Source organism: Eptatretus burgeri, chromosome 4 (genome assembly GCF_056783735.1).
Source record: "Eptatretus burgeri isolate ZD-2024b chromosome 4, Ebu_testis_v1, whole genome shotgun sequence".
NCBI classification, from domain to species: domain Eukaryota; kingdom Metazoa; phylum Chordata; class Myxini; order Myxiniformes; family Myxinidae; genus Eptatretus; species Eptatretus burgeri.
Window position 1 is genome coordinate 23,494,731 of NC_140964.1, and position 14,465 is coordinate 23,509,195.

Here is a 14,465-nt window from a genome sequence, read left to right on the forward strand (position 1 = left end):
CCCTCCCATGCTCCTCCAGCCAAAGTAGCTGCATAAAGCACCCAAGAAGACTTCTGCAAGAGTGCATAGCATTGGGATTGTTGTGTGTGTACGGTGTAAGAACGTATTTATAGTTGTTGAGTAATTCTGGGAAGGGTTTGAAACAGCGTTTCGCACTTACCTTGCGTAAGTCTTCTCGGGTTGCTTTATGCAGCTACTTTGGCTCGAGGAGCATGGGAGGAGTCAATAATATATATATATATATATATATATATATCACAGATTTGAAGATTGTTCAATCATATCCAGGATAAAGAGGATTAAACATCTAAATGCTATACACTGTAGTAAAGGGCAGCACCAGCAATGAAAATTACATAAACACACAATCTGGGCATTGCCTGGTGATCACGGAATCAGATTTATTTGCACTTTGCGAAAACACCATTTCATCTGATTGGTTAAAAGGTGCCTCAAAGCAGATGATATACCACTGCAGGTTTTTGGGCAAAGCCTTGCAGCAGACATTGGGTGCAATTCTGCAGGCACTGGGGGTCAAACGCTCACGTCTGTGCTCAAACCATGGCGTCTTGACTAACGGCTTCCCTTGAACTGACATTGGCCTTTCGTGTTCTCTATAAGTCCTGAGATAATGCGGCAGGCTCTTTGTCGAGGCATGTTACACCTGCCTGTTTAAGATGCTCTGCCAGACACATTCCAAAAAACTGCCACATAAATTGGAGTTAAAGTGCTTGCCTTTCACTGCTTAGAAAGTTTGAGTTGAAGCCTCAATTCTTTCATCAAATTTCTTCAATAGAAACTTCCTTTATGGCCAGATCTTCCTATCTTTCTTCGCAAATTTATACCATAGTTTTTCGATTTTGGATGATTCAGATGTTTGTCCCAGGCAGAGAGTTTATCGAATCTATCCACCGTAAGTATGTCATATCATCTCCGCTGGACTTCTTTGCAGCTATGAGACCGCAATGGGCCTCGAGTAAGAAATAACACCTCTCCACAAAGGTTGAGAGAAGGTGATTTTATGTCAACACAATGGAAGGTGATATAAAATTTACTGTCTCAGGCCCAATTCTCGTCAAGAGCTCAAATATGTGTAATTCCAACCTTTATTCATACTCAGACTCAATTAAAAGGAACCTATAACCTGTATAAGGAACTCTATATTTCCTATACATCTTTTTGCTGATGACTCCACCCTCTGCTGTAACATCCCTCATCCTTCCTGCAGCCTCTTCCCTCTCTTCAGACCTTCACAAGCCTTTTTTTGGCTGAGCGGCTCGGGTGGCTGGCTTGGGATCTTACTTTGAGCCCCTGTTCAGCGTTAAATTAACACCAGATGGGGTTAACTCAGCCTCTCAATCTTCTGAAGTCGGCGAAATGAGTACCAGTATACTGGTGTAGGGGTACAGCCGCACCTCAACAAAATGATAGTTACCCGGCAGCTAAGCTGCCATATCCAAGCAGAAGAAGAAGACCTTCTAAAATTCACAAGCTGATCAAACATTTGAATGCGTCTTTCAATCCAGAGAAAGCTCACATTCTCACTCTCATGCAGATTCATCCCATCTCATCCAATTATCCTACCCTTTTTCCCACCCACAGTTCACTGAATCCTGTGATGAGGCAGTTGTTATGAGACAACTTGTTTTCTTTTCCTGGCAGGCTACTCCAAACCGAAGGCAATCTCAGTGCATTACAAAACGTCCGCATGAAGTGTGTGTCCACTCTCAGGAGAGCCCGAAAACAGAATCTGTCCAACCTCAAAAATTAACTTTCAAACTTGTCTCCTTTCTTTAAAACCTGGTGGCATCTTCTTAAGTCTTTCTCTGGGGTCTGCACCCCTTCCATCCCTTTCCTCTCTTCAAGTGGTGCCACAGCCGACTTCACTTGAGAGAAGGCTGAATGCCTCATTTCTGTGTTTGCTTCCAAATCTTGTGTCCCTAACTCCTCAATCTGAGTACACATCTTTCCCTGTCATTCCAAAATGTTCCTGGACTCTATCTTTTGTACCTGAAAAGGTGAAGGTTCTTTCAACCCCCCAAGTGAATGCTACTGGACCACATGACATCAGCTCACATGTCCTAAAAATCTGCTCTGCAGCTCTTGCACATCCTCTCTCTGCCCTTTTCACCCTGTCATTTGTGCTAGGTCATCTTCTATCTTCTTGGAAATGCACCAAGATCACTGCATTACATAAAAAGGTGCAAAAACTGATAGACTCATCTACGGTACAGACCTATCAGCTTATATAATCTGGCATTTGATACAGTCTGCCATCCCGCCTTGCTCTCCAAACTCTCTGGCTATGGCATCCACAGCCAAATACAGACGTGCCTTACTGACTTCTTCTACTCACAGAACCACCTGTGGCTCTCAATGGAATCCTTTAATCTCCTCTCCCTGTTGAGGCTGGAGTGCCCCAAGGCAGTGTTCTGGGGCCAGTCCTGTTTCTAATCTTCATCAATGATCTCTGAAGCTCTTGAAAATCCCCTTTGTCTGTTTGCTGATGAATCCACCATCTGCCGTGACATCCCCTATCCTTCAGACAGGCAGGTTGCATGCAGCCTCTTCCCTCTCTTCAGATAGTGACAAAATCACAAGCTAGTCAAACACTTGGAATATATCTTTCAATCCTGACAAATCTCACACTCTCACAATCTCTCTCCGAAGGACCGAATAGAACCCCCTCCCCCTTATGTACTTTCTGAACAATCCTCTCGAGAAAGTTCAGTCTTTCAAGCTCCTGGGTCTCATGACCAGCTACAATTTGTTTTTTGGCAAACCACATTTCAAAGTTGGCCTTCAAAGCCAGCTGCCGACTCGGCATCCTCCATTCTACAAAGTCCTTCCTTGGCACACCTGAACTCGTGCCGACCTCCAAGGCTTTCATCTGTAGTGTGATGGAGTTTACTCTCCACTCTGGACGGGCTCCCCCACCTCACATCTTGCTCAGTTTGAGGCCTTCAAGATCATTGGAATCTCCTGCAATGAAGCTGAGTCAATGGGCCGATCACTTTGGCATCGCAAACAGGTCGGTGGTCTCTCTGTCTTCTAACTCCTCCTTGTTTTTGTTTTTTTTTGCATACATAGTCAAGGCTTGTGGTAAAATGAGTACACTGAACGGATCAAGGCAGAACAGAAAAAAAATCAGGACGCCAAACTCATATGCAGAGGGTGGACAAAATGGACACAGAGGATGTATGGGATGGAAAGATAGATGCAGAAGGAAACTCGGAGGGGAAACTGGAAAATTTGAAGGAGGGATTTGGGTGGGGTGAACGAGGGTAGAAAAAATCATGGTTTTGGAATGGGAATGATCTGAGATGGTGCGGAACAGCTGCCTTGAAAACCTAGAGGGAAGAGTGAGATTGAAGAGGATGTGGAAGTTGATTCCAAAGGCAGGAAAAAAAAGGAGGAGAAAATGAGTTGAGGTGAGCAGTGATCCTGGATTGACATAGTTGAACCAGAAGGGGGTTGACAATGGACCATGTGCACCCTGCTGAAACTGGGGGGGGGGGACAAAGCACACAAAGTGCAGAGGGTGATAGACCAGAAAGGAGGCAGGAGAAGACAGAGACCAACGACCTGTCTGCGATGATGAAGCGATAGGCCAATAGACTCAACTTCATCACAGGAGATTCCAATCATCTTGGAGGTACTGGTTTACACGGCATCAAGCTCAGCAAAATGTGAGGCAGGGGAGCCAACCAAGAGGGGAGAGCATTGCTCCATAAAGCTGTGGATGAAAGCCTAGTAGGTGGATAGGAATTCAGGTGTGCCAAGGAAAGACTACATTATGGAGGATGCCCAGTCGTTGTCTGGCTTTGGCAGCCAACTTTGAAATGTGGTTTGCGAAGAAAGATCATGGCTGACAGTGAGACCCAGGATTTTTAATGAATGAACTTCCTAAAGAGGAGTGTTAAGAAAGTAGATTGAAGGGTTTGCCAAACAGTCCTTTAAAAGTGAGACAGTGAGAGTTTGTGATTCTTCAGTATTGAAAGACATATTCCAAGTCTTTAACCAGCTTGTGATTTTTTTTTTTCAATATCTGAAGAGTGAGATGATGCTGCTACCTGTCTGTGAGAAGGATGAGTGGTGCCATGGTAGAGGGTGGAATCATCAACTCAGTGATGAAGATTTTTTTGAGTCAGAGAGATCATCGATGAAGATGAGGAATAGGTTGTAGCTGAGAACACTGCCTTTGGGCACTCCATCCTCGACAGAAGACAAAAAGAAAGGATTCCCTTGAGAGCCATGGAAACCAAGGTTGGTCATGAGAGTGGAGGAAGTCAGTAAGCCATGTGTGTAGTTGGCTTTGGATCCCATAGGCATAGAGTTTTGAGAGCAATGCAGGTTGCCAGACAGTATTAAAAGCTCAAGATATGTCCGGAGAAATGGCCCTGATCTCATGTCTGATATCGAGGGCCTCCATCCATTATTGGAAGAGTAGAAGCATCGTGTCCAAGTAGAGTGACCTGGTCTGAATACGATTTGATGATCTGAGATGAGGTCGTTGGAGAAAAGGAATGATTTTATGTTCACTTCGATGATGGAATCCAGGACCTTGGTGATGATTGGAAGTAAGCTAATTAGTCTGTAGTTAATGGGATCCATTTTTTCACCTTTTTATGGAAAGCTGTGATGGTAGCTGATTTCCAAGCAGATGGAAATGAAATGGGCAGATTATAGGGTGAAATGGGCAGAGTGAGGAAGTGCAAGAGCAACAGAGCAGGTTTTTAGGACACGTAAGCTGAAGCTGGCGGTGGAGTTGCCGAATCAGAGTCGAGGGTTGCCAGAAACTTCTTCACTTTCTCAGGTGCAAATGACACATAGTTGGGTATGATTGGAAAGGGTGGGTAGAGAGGGAGAGGGAGAGGGAGGGAGAGAGAGAGAGAGAGAGAGAGAGAGAGAGAGAGAGAGAGAGAGAGAGAGAGAGAGAGAGAGAGAGAGAGAGAGAGAGAGAGAGAGAGAGAGAGAGAGAGAGAGAGAGAGAGAGAGAGAGAGAGAGAGAGAGAGAGAGAGAGAGAGAGAGAGAGAGAGAGAGAGAGACCATGTGCAGAGAGAGAGAGAGAGAGAGAGAGAGAGAGAGAGAGAGAGAGAGAAGAGAGAGAGAGAGAGACCATGTGCAGAGAGAGAGAGAGAGAGAGAGAGAGAGAGAGAGAGAGAGAGAGAGAGAGAGAGAGAGAGAGAGAGAGAGAGAGAGAGAGAGAGAGAGAGAGAGAGAGAGAGAGAGAGAGAGAGAGAGAGAGAGAGAGAGAGAGAGAGAGATATATATATGTATATATGTATATATATATATATATATATATGTATATATATATATATATACATATATATATATATATATATATATATATATATATATATATATATATATATATAGATTGGGGGACACAGGATTTGTTAGGAAACACAGAATTGAGGCATTTGCCCTTCTCTCCAGCAGAGTCGGCTGTGGTGCCATTTGAAGTGAGGAAAGGGGTGGAAGGGGGGCATATACGAGAGATAGGCTTGACAAGGCATCACCAGGGTTTACAGGAGGGAGATATGTTTGAGAGCTCAATGTTGAGGTTGGACAGATGTTGGTTTTTTGCTTACCTGAGAGTAGACACACCACTTGTTGTGGGCTTCGTAGAATTATCTGAAGTTGCTGTCAGTTGGATTTTCCTTAGTATGAGAATGCAAGTTGTTTTAAAGCAACTGCCTCACCAGAGGATTCAGTGTACTGAAGGCCAGCTGATGGGTAAGATAGCTGAAGATGAGACAACATGAATCTGTTCATAAGGGAGAACAGGCTTTGTGGAAGATTTCCCAGGCTGAATTAATATCAGGGGTGGTAGATATAGGAGACCAATCCTGAAATGTGATGACTGCTTGTAGTCCTTGTCAATATGCATCTGAGTGAACTTGCCGGCACTAAGGCTGTTCTCTGAGAATGGCCATAGAGATGTTGACCTTCACAAGCACATGATCAGATGAACCAATTGGGGCAGAGGAAGAGCACGATACATTACAAGAGAAGTTGGTCATCACCATGTCCAGAAGGGAAGATTTGACATTGATGGAAATCAAGGTGGGAAAGTTCACAGATTGAGTGAGTTCCATGGAGTCACAGAACTCCTTTGCTGAAGTATCATGGCTGGTGAGAGGGGTACACACACCCAACCAATTCACATGGTGGCAATTGAAATCACCACATATGAGGACAAGAGAGAGTTAGGATGAGTGGTTAAAAGTTTGTTCATGTCATTTGAGAGACAGAAGTAGATGGAGTCATCACTTTTTGGTGGACGGTACAACAAACAGAATAACATGAGGTGGGAGTGGAGTGGAAGTCACAACCAGAGGTACTCCTAGGGTTTGGGAGATGTAAGAACAGTACAAGGAGAGTGAAAAATGGAGTTGTTGATGTACAGTGCAACTCTGCTGCAAGGACTCCAGAAAGGGGTGGAGCTTGATGCTGTCGAAACCATGGCCTTCAAGATCATTGGAATCTCTGTGATGAAGATGAGCTTATGGGACTCTTACTTTCACATCGTAGATACATCGGTGGTCTCTATGTTGTCTACCACCTCCTTTCTGGTCTTGGACCCTCTGCTATTTCCATGCTTTGCATCCCCTTCCCTCTGCCCTCCAAAGTTTCTGCACTGTGGATCTTCTCTGTCAGCAACATTCTTCTCATAAAACTCCCAAATCCAGAATCAGTTATCCTCCATGCATTTGTTCTTCCTTTTTCTCCACCTGTGGAACCAACTTCCACATTCTCTTCAATCTCATTCTTCCCTCCAGGTCTTAAAGGCAGCTGTTCATCACCATCTCATATTATCCCCATATCCAAAACCATGATATTTTATAACCCCTTTAATCATCCCTTAGCCCACCTCTTTCCCAGTTTCCAGTCTGTCCTTCCTGAGAGTTTGTTTCTGTATCCATCTATTCTTGTCCACCCCGTGTGTCCTACCTCACCCCTCATCCCATATTTGTCCAAGTGTCCCTCTATTTTGTCGTTTATATATCAAAGTGGTATAATGTTTCTATCAATATTTTAAAAATTTTGAATAAATGATGTTCTGCCAGTGTTGTGCATGTTGTGTGTGCGATTTAACGAACAGTCCTTTTACATGTAGTACATATGTGTAATACATGTATATACAATGTACATACATATCATCTGCTATGAGGATACCATGAACACAATACTTGAAATTTGAATTTGTAATTTTTTGTTTCTCATTTGTAAATAGCAAGAACTTAACTCATCCGGCTGGGGCTAAAAATAGAACAAAGAACTAGTGGCTGATCTGCTGATGTCAGCAGTGTATATAGTTACATTCAAGGGAGGACATTTGTTGGGTTCCTTTGGTCCATGTGATGAAAGTTATTGATGCTCCCTTAACGTCAACTGGGAGGCAGGACAAGCTCGCACCTGACTTGGAAAAGCAGTTCAAGGACCTATTCAAATCATTTACGTGAAATGTTTTATTACATTGTTATTGCAGTATGTGATATATTTTTGTATTATTAATTTGAATCATAGAACGAATCATTCATGATTACCATGGTGCCCACACCATGCACACACGTCATGTATTCACGACTGTGTTAACAAGTTTAAAAAAAATAGAAGATATATATATATATATATATTTTTTAAAAATATACCACTTTGATATTTGACACTTTTGTAAACTTGAATATGCTTTTTCCAATGGTGAACAATTTGAAGTGGTATATCTTGTCATATATTTGCAATCCTCACCTGAATTTCGGGGTAAAATGAAAATTTTCAATTTTTTAGGGATCATGACTGTATTATATATGACTGATTAAGAAAAGTAAACATGTATTTGAATATTACTACCATACAGTTATTGCATGAAAAAATTTCAAGCTTCTGGGATGGGTCAATAAAAATATGAGTTCTCAAAGTTGGGTCTTCATACAAAACCAACATTATTTTTCTGGATTTCAACTGATCAGTTCATAAAATTTAATAGAGGTATACTCCGTTTATTTCTTACAGAGCAGTTATAGAAGAATAACCTCTGAAAATTTCAAGGCTCTAGCATTAATATTAAAAAAGTTGTGGGAGTTTAAATGTAGCCGTTCATTTTGTGATGCTCACAATGACCATAAAAATAGGGCCACAACCACATTTTCAACCCTCAATATCTCGGAGTTGACCGCATCTATGGACCTAAAATTTTACGCAGCTTCATTTTGATACATGGGAACTATTTTATGAAAGTTTAAAGTAAATCTGAGGGGGTCAACTGGGAACATTTTCTTAAATTTGGTGATTTCAGATGGAATGACATATATATATATATATATATATATATATATATATATATATATATATATATATATATATATATATATATATATATATATATATATATATATATATATATATATATATATGAGCCTGGTGTTGGCGCAGTGGTTAAGGGCAGCGGCTTGGGATCCAAGAGGTCCTGAGTTCAAGCCCCGTTGGGCCACTGAATTAATACACCAGGGGGTTGACTCAGCCTGTCATCCTTCCGAGGTCGGCGAAATGAGTATCAGTGTACTGGGCCGGTGTATACCCCGGTTAAAATAGGTGTACCTTATCCCTGTGTCGTAAGAGGCGACCAGGGTTGCGTCAGGAAGGGCATCCGGCGTAAAAGATGTGCCAAATCACGATGCGGATCATACGGATGATCCGCTGTGGCGATTTCTAACGGAGCAGCCAAGAAGAAGAAGAAGAAGATATATATATATATATATATATATATATATATATATATATATATATATATATATATATATATATATATATATATATATATATATACAGTATCTTCTTCTTCTTTCGGCTGCTCCGTTCGCCACAGCGATCATCCGTATGATCCGCATAGTGATTTGGCACATGTTTTACGCCGGATGCCCTTCCTGACGCAACCCTGGTCGCCTCTTACGACACAATATATATATATATATATATATATATATATATATATATATATATATAGTATATACATATATATATATATATATATATATATATATATATATATATATATAGTATATACATATATATATATATATATATATATATATATATATATATATATATACAGTATATACATATATATATATATATATATATATATATATATATATATATATATATATATATATATATATATATATATATATATATATATATATGAAAAAATTTAGTCTGTTCATATGTTGTTTTCATTATATTGTAAAAGTAGCTTTGCTGGATTGATTTGATTGTTATTGATATTTGATCGTGGGATTGTTATTTTGCAAGATATTGTTGTGGTTACCAAATTCGCAAACCACCATTCAGGTCCCTTAGGTGAGGTATCTCGGTAAGTACATGTGTAGTTAGGCCCAAACCCGTTGTCTAGTGGGAATACATGTCATTTATGCGTGCTGCGACTCTTCAGGATAGCCGTTTTTCTTTTGCTATCTTTATTTTGGACCAACCGCCATGATTACCACCACAACCACAACATCAACCACCAACCACAACGCCGCTTCACCACAACCGCCACGACCTTCCCGTCACACCTCGCAACCGTCGCATCGCCACCGTTCTTGCCCCGCTGTGGGTACCGGTGTTGGACTCGTGCAGGGCGCGCGCCGAACAGCGTGTACAAAATCACGGATTTTGTGCTTCAAAAACGGATCAAAAACGGATCAAAAACGACACACGCCCACTTTTTGCCGTCCAATCGGTGAGCGAGGGGCGAATTGGCCCCGCCCCCAGGGCGATCGATATATGCAAATTTATGGATCAAAAAGCCTTCACGCCCACTTTTTCTCGGGCCAATGGGGAGCGAGGTGAAAGGTCGAAGGGAGGGGGTCAAAGATGAGAGGGCGAAGCTACGGGGCTGATAAAAGGACCGTGTTCGTCAGTCCAGAGAGTCCAGAGGCGGAGAGGAAGAGAGTAGGAGAGTCCAGAGGCGGAGAGTAGGAGAGTCCAGAGGCGGAGAGTAGGAGAGTAGGAGAGTAGGGGAGTCGAGAGGCGGAGAGTAGGAGAGTAGGAGAGTCGGAAACAGAGAGTCAAGACTTCGCGGGCGGTGGAGTTGGCAAGAAGGAGCTGGTCGTCGTGTGCGTTGGAGTCGGAACGGAGGGGACGGAGCTGTGGAAAGGCAGCGACACCAGACGAGGGGGTGCTCGCGTCGGGAGCTGCACCCCAGGGAGGCCGACAGCGCGACCTGACCGAGGTGGAGACGCTCGTCGCGGGATAATAAAAATCCTCTATACCCCGAGCATCAGCAACCCCCTCCTGTTTCCCCCCGCGCTGAGATAGTGCGACCAAGGGGGCCCCTTTCCCACCCCCTACCAGACACTGTCCGCGAGGCCCGCGGAGTTGAGGCGCCATCGCCGCTCCGCGTCTCATCACCAGACGGGTAGGCGCGACCCGGTCTCGGCCTCAGGCCCGCCTCATCCTTGAGGGTATTCTTTTCCTTGGTTTTGGGTATGTGTTGTCGGCGCCGTCTGTGAAGTAAAATTGTATAAGTGTTGCCGTGTGCTCGGTAGTCGGTATTAGCTCTGCATTGTGTCTTCTCTTTTATATTTGCTTTTTGTGTAAATTGAATTGTGTTTTTTCTATGTGCTTTTGGTGGAATTGAATATGTGTGCTTTCCGTTCGTCGCGAATAAATGTGCTTTATTATTGAACTGTTCTCCCGCTTCGCTTCGTCTTTTCCTCTATTGAATCCCCATCTTGCTTCACGTAAAGCGTTTGTAGTGGGCTGAACACGCCCGATAATTAATCGAACCGTCGAGGTCGACGATAACACCGCTCGGTTATTCTGATAGTACGGAACGGGTCGCTTAAGTGGCCCGTGTCCGAAGTCGACCTGCGGCGAGGTGCGATCGCCCGGTCTACCCTCCGCGTGGGTACTTAGGTAGGTCGAATTCGGCGAGCAACCCTATCCCACGCAGGGGCTGATTGGCTCGATCGCGGTGAGACCGAAAGGTCCACCCGTGACTGGTTCCCGGCGTTAGTCCGAGAGGGTCACGACTGGATTGTCCGTCCGGTGGGTGACGTGCCGCGATTCGAGTTACGTGGCCGTCAAAACGCCGGCGGGCGCGAATACCGCAACAATATGTTAGTCAGCTTGTATGTTTTTTTTTTGTTTTTTTTTGTCTGTAATCACGTATAAAAAATTCTGCAGAGCACAGTTATCATCGGGAATTTTTGTAACTTCGCATATCAGAGGCCTATAGAGGTCCCTTTCAGTGCACAACATTTTGAAGGTGAAGGTCAAAGGTCAAGGTCACTTTTGGCGCAAATCAGGGGAGTCGACGAAACCCTTATGTTTTTAGTAATTTTGATCGGATCGTCTTCAAACTTCATGGGAATATAGTTTATGGTCTGGCGCTCAGCTGATTAATTTTTGGTGGTGATTGGCCTTGACCTTCATATGTTTTTTTTTTTTTGTCTCTAATCACGTATAAAAAATTCTGCAGAGCACAGTTATCATTGGAAATTTTTGTAACTTCGCATATCAGAGGCCTATAGAGGTCCCTTTCAGTGCACAAAATTTTGAAGGTCAAGGTCAAAGGTCAAGGTCACTTTGTCGCAAATCAGGGGAGTCGACGAAACCCTTATTTTTTGAGTAATTTTTATCGGATCGTCTTCAAACTTCATGGGAATGTAGTCCATGGTCTGGCGTTCAGCTGATTAATTTTTGGTGGCGATTGGCCTTGACCTTCATGGTTAGCGCCTCAGGTCAAACATATTTGACCCCAAGGTCAAATTTTCAAGTTTTAGGAACCATATCGTGTAGTACCTCAAATTGAACACCTCTGAGTGCTTTCTAGATATGTCAAGCTTGAGACATTATGACGTCATTTGGTGACATTATGAGGCAAAGCATATTTTTCATGGTTACTCTGTAGAACGATTCTCATCGGAATCTCTCGTAGGCAGATATTCCTCAAGGAGTCGCTCCTGGTGGATAGCAGCTCTGTTCACCTCAGTGTGACCTTAAAGAAGTCACACGTGGTCACCTTTTGGCAAGATACGGGTCACCCTGCGGGTGACATTGGTTTATTTATTTATTTTTACTGTTTCTTTTGGTTTCTGGATTGGACTAATTTCATTTATATTCTATATTATGAATTTAATTTTATATTACTCGTTTGTCGACTATATTGGTAAGTGCATGCAGCATACCCCTCTTTATGTACATACCCAATCAAAAATGAGTGAAACAGGCCGTTTGCACCCGACTGTGTTTCCTAAACATGCCGCTCTGTGAAGCCACATTTATCAAAATTGTGAACTTTTTATGAACCCTTTCAAAGCTATTGGCTTCTTTTGATACCTGGCATTACAAGCTGCTATAAGCATCTTTTGTTGTTCTAGTATTGCACTCCAAAATGAGAAATATTTTTACGGCACAAAGGCTCCTCTACCCTCCTTCCTTCTCCACCATCATCATCATTATCATCATCGTTTCACGTCAATTTTAATGCTTGCATGTGTAAGCCATGGTTCACCTAACGGCTGCTTTCCAGGCTGCACGAACCCTTGCTTGCCCTCTTGTTAGGCCTTTCCCTCTCAGATCATCTCTCAGCAACACATCCCAACACATGCCATCCCAACACATCCCCTTACAGCCTCAAGCTCTCTTTCCATTCACATTCATATTTATACACCAACACACAACTACCCGACCACATCCTTTCCACATGTCCAAACCATCTCAACCTACCCCTATGCATAACCTCACTAATGCTTACTATACCCAACCTATTTCTTAATTCCGCATTTGATTTCCTATCCTTCAGTGTCACATCACACATCCACCTCACCATTCTCATTTCATTTCTTTCACACCTCTGTTCATCCATCCTCCTTTTTGATCACCCATGTTTCACTACAATAAAACATCATCATGCTTCTAAGGCAAGCTGCATACAGTTTTCCCTTTAATTGGAGAGAGGTCCCTCGTGATGTCAATAGTGGTAACAGCTCCCTAAACTTCCTCCAGCCACTTCCAATATGAGCATTCACTGCTGCCTCCACACCACCACCTGCACCAATTATATGACCAAGATAACAGAATTTATCAACACATTCCAGAGATATATCCCCATAAACTAACCTTTCCGCTCTAACTGGAGTCACTTGTTTACCTGCACAAACAGAACATTTTAAGTCAGGTGCCACCTGCAGTCTACCGTGATGCCACTACACCTCTTGTGCACCCAGAAGTTTCAGGATTAACACAATACTGAATTATTACCAACACCTTTGCTGCAGATGGCACAGGGCCACCTCCCTCTTTTTTCCACACTTCCTTCTCCCACACCACTAATAAGTACTTTCGTTTTCCCTGTATTTACTTTCAGGCTCTGGCCTCCATACCCTCCTTCCATACTGCATATTTACCCATTACCTCTTCCACACTGTCGGCTATCATCACCAGGTCATCAGCATACAGGAGTTCCAAAGGTGAGCCTCTTCTAAATTCCTGTGATATAGCCTCAAGAACCATGATGAGCATGATTGGTCTCAAGACTGAACCCTGATGAACATCCACTTTCACTTCAAAATCCTTACTCTGCACTCCATTTACCCTCACAGAGGTTTTTGGGCCATCATGCATTGCTATGACTACCCGAACTAACCAGTCCTCCACACGTAACTTTCTCATGGACCAATGCACCACTTCCTGAGGCACCCTATTGACGCCTTCTCCAAATCCACAAATACAAAGTACAGTTTATTCTTTCCCAGATACTTTTCCTGTAATTGCCTAACTATAAAAATTGCCTCTATCGTGATCCTTCCTGGCATGAAACCCAATTGCATTTTTCATGTATATTAACATTGCTAATCTTGGTCAGTACCCATCTTATTACGATGGACGGTAGTCAGTTTTCCACGTGCTATAGTATTGCGTGCCTATTACGTCAAATATTATTGGCACACACATACTCCACCTATTCCGCTCACAATCTCCATCATCCACGGCTGTGTTCCTCAGTTCTCATCTCGTCAGTAAGGAGGATAGATGTCCGTCTGCGTTGATTTATCTCCCTATGTAGGTCAGATGGTGATGTAACTTAGTGACTGTCGGGTACTGTTGTCTATCAATTTTAATCAGTTGTTACTGTAATACTCATGCTTAACGACCTTAGTTTCCTGAGATAAGAATATTAGCAGGGATTGGGAGCAAATAGATAAACTTTTATGCAATAATATTTTAAACAGGTGATGTCCAAAGAATGTAGCTTTTACTTGATTAATATGCCTCTGGTTGTGTGGCCCACGAGGTGCAAAGGAATTTTCATTCTGGCCCACGATCAAAAATATTTGAGGACCCCTGTTCTCGCTCCTCCACAAGCCTCGACTTTGAATACAACCCACTCCCTCCCCCCGATCCCTTTTGAACCGATTCATTCTGTGAAATCATTTCACCAAATTGG

The 14,465-nt window shown here is 42.9% G+C and overlaps 1 long non-coding RNA gene across 1 annotated transcript in view; it reads left to right on the forward strand.

Moving 5' to 3' along the window:
• Positions 1 to 13,674, forward strand: part of LOC147027626 (uncharacterized) — a 52,262-nt gene extending 38,588 nt beyond the window's left edge. Inside the window, exon 3 of the long non-coding RNA XR_015057141.1 lies at positions 13,386 to 13,674. This is a non-coding gene — a long non-coding RNA (uncharacterized LOC147027626). The remainder of the gene's footprint in view (positions 1 to 13,385) is intronic.
• Positions 13,675 to 14,465: the final 791 nt, after the last annotated feature.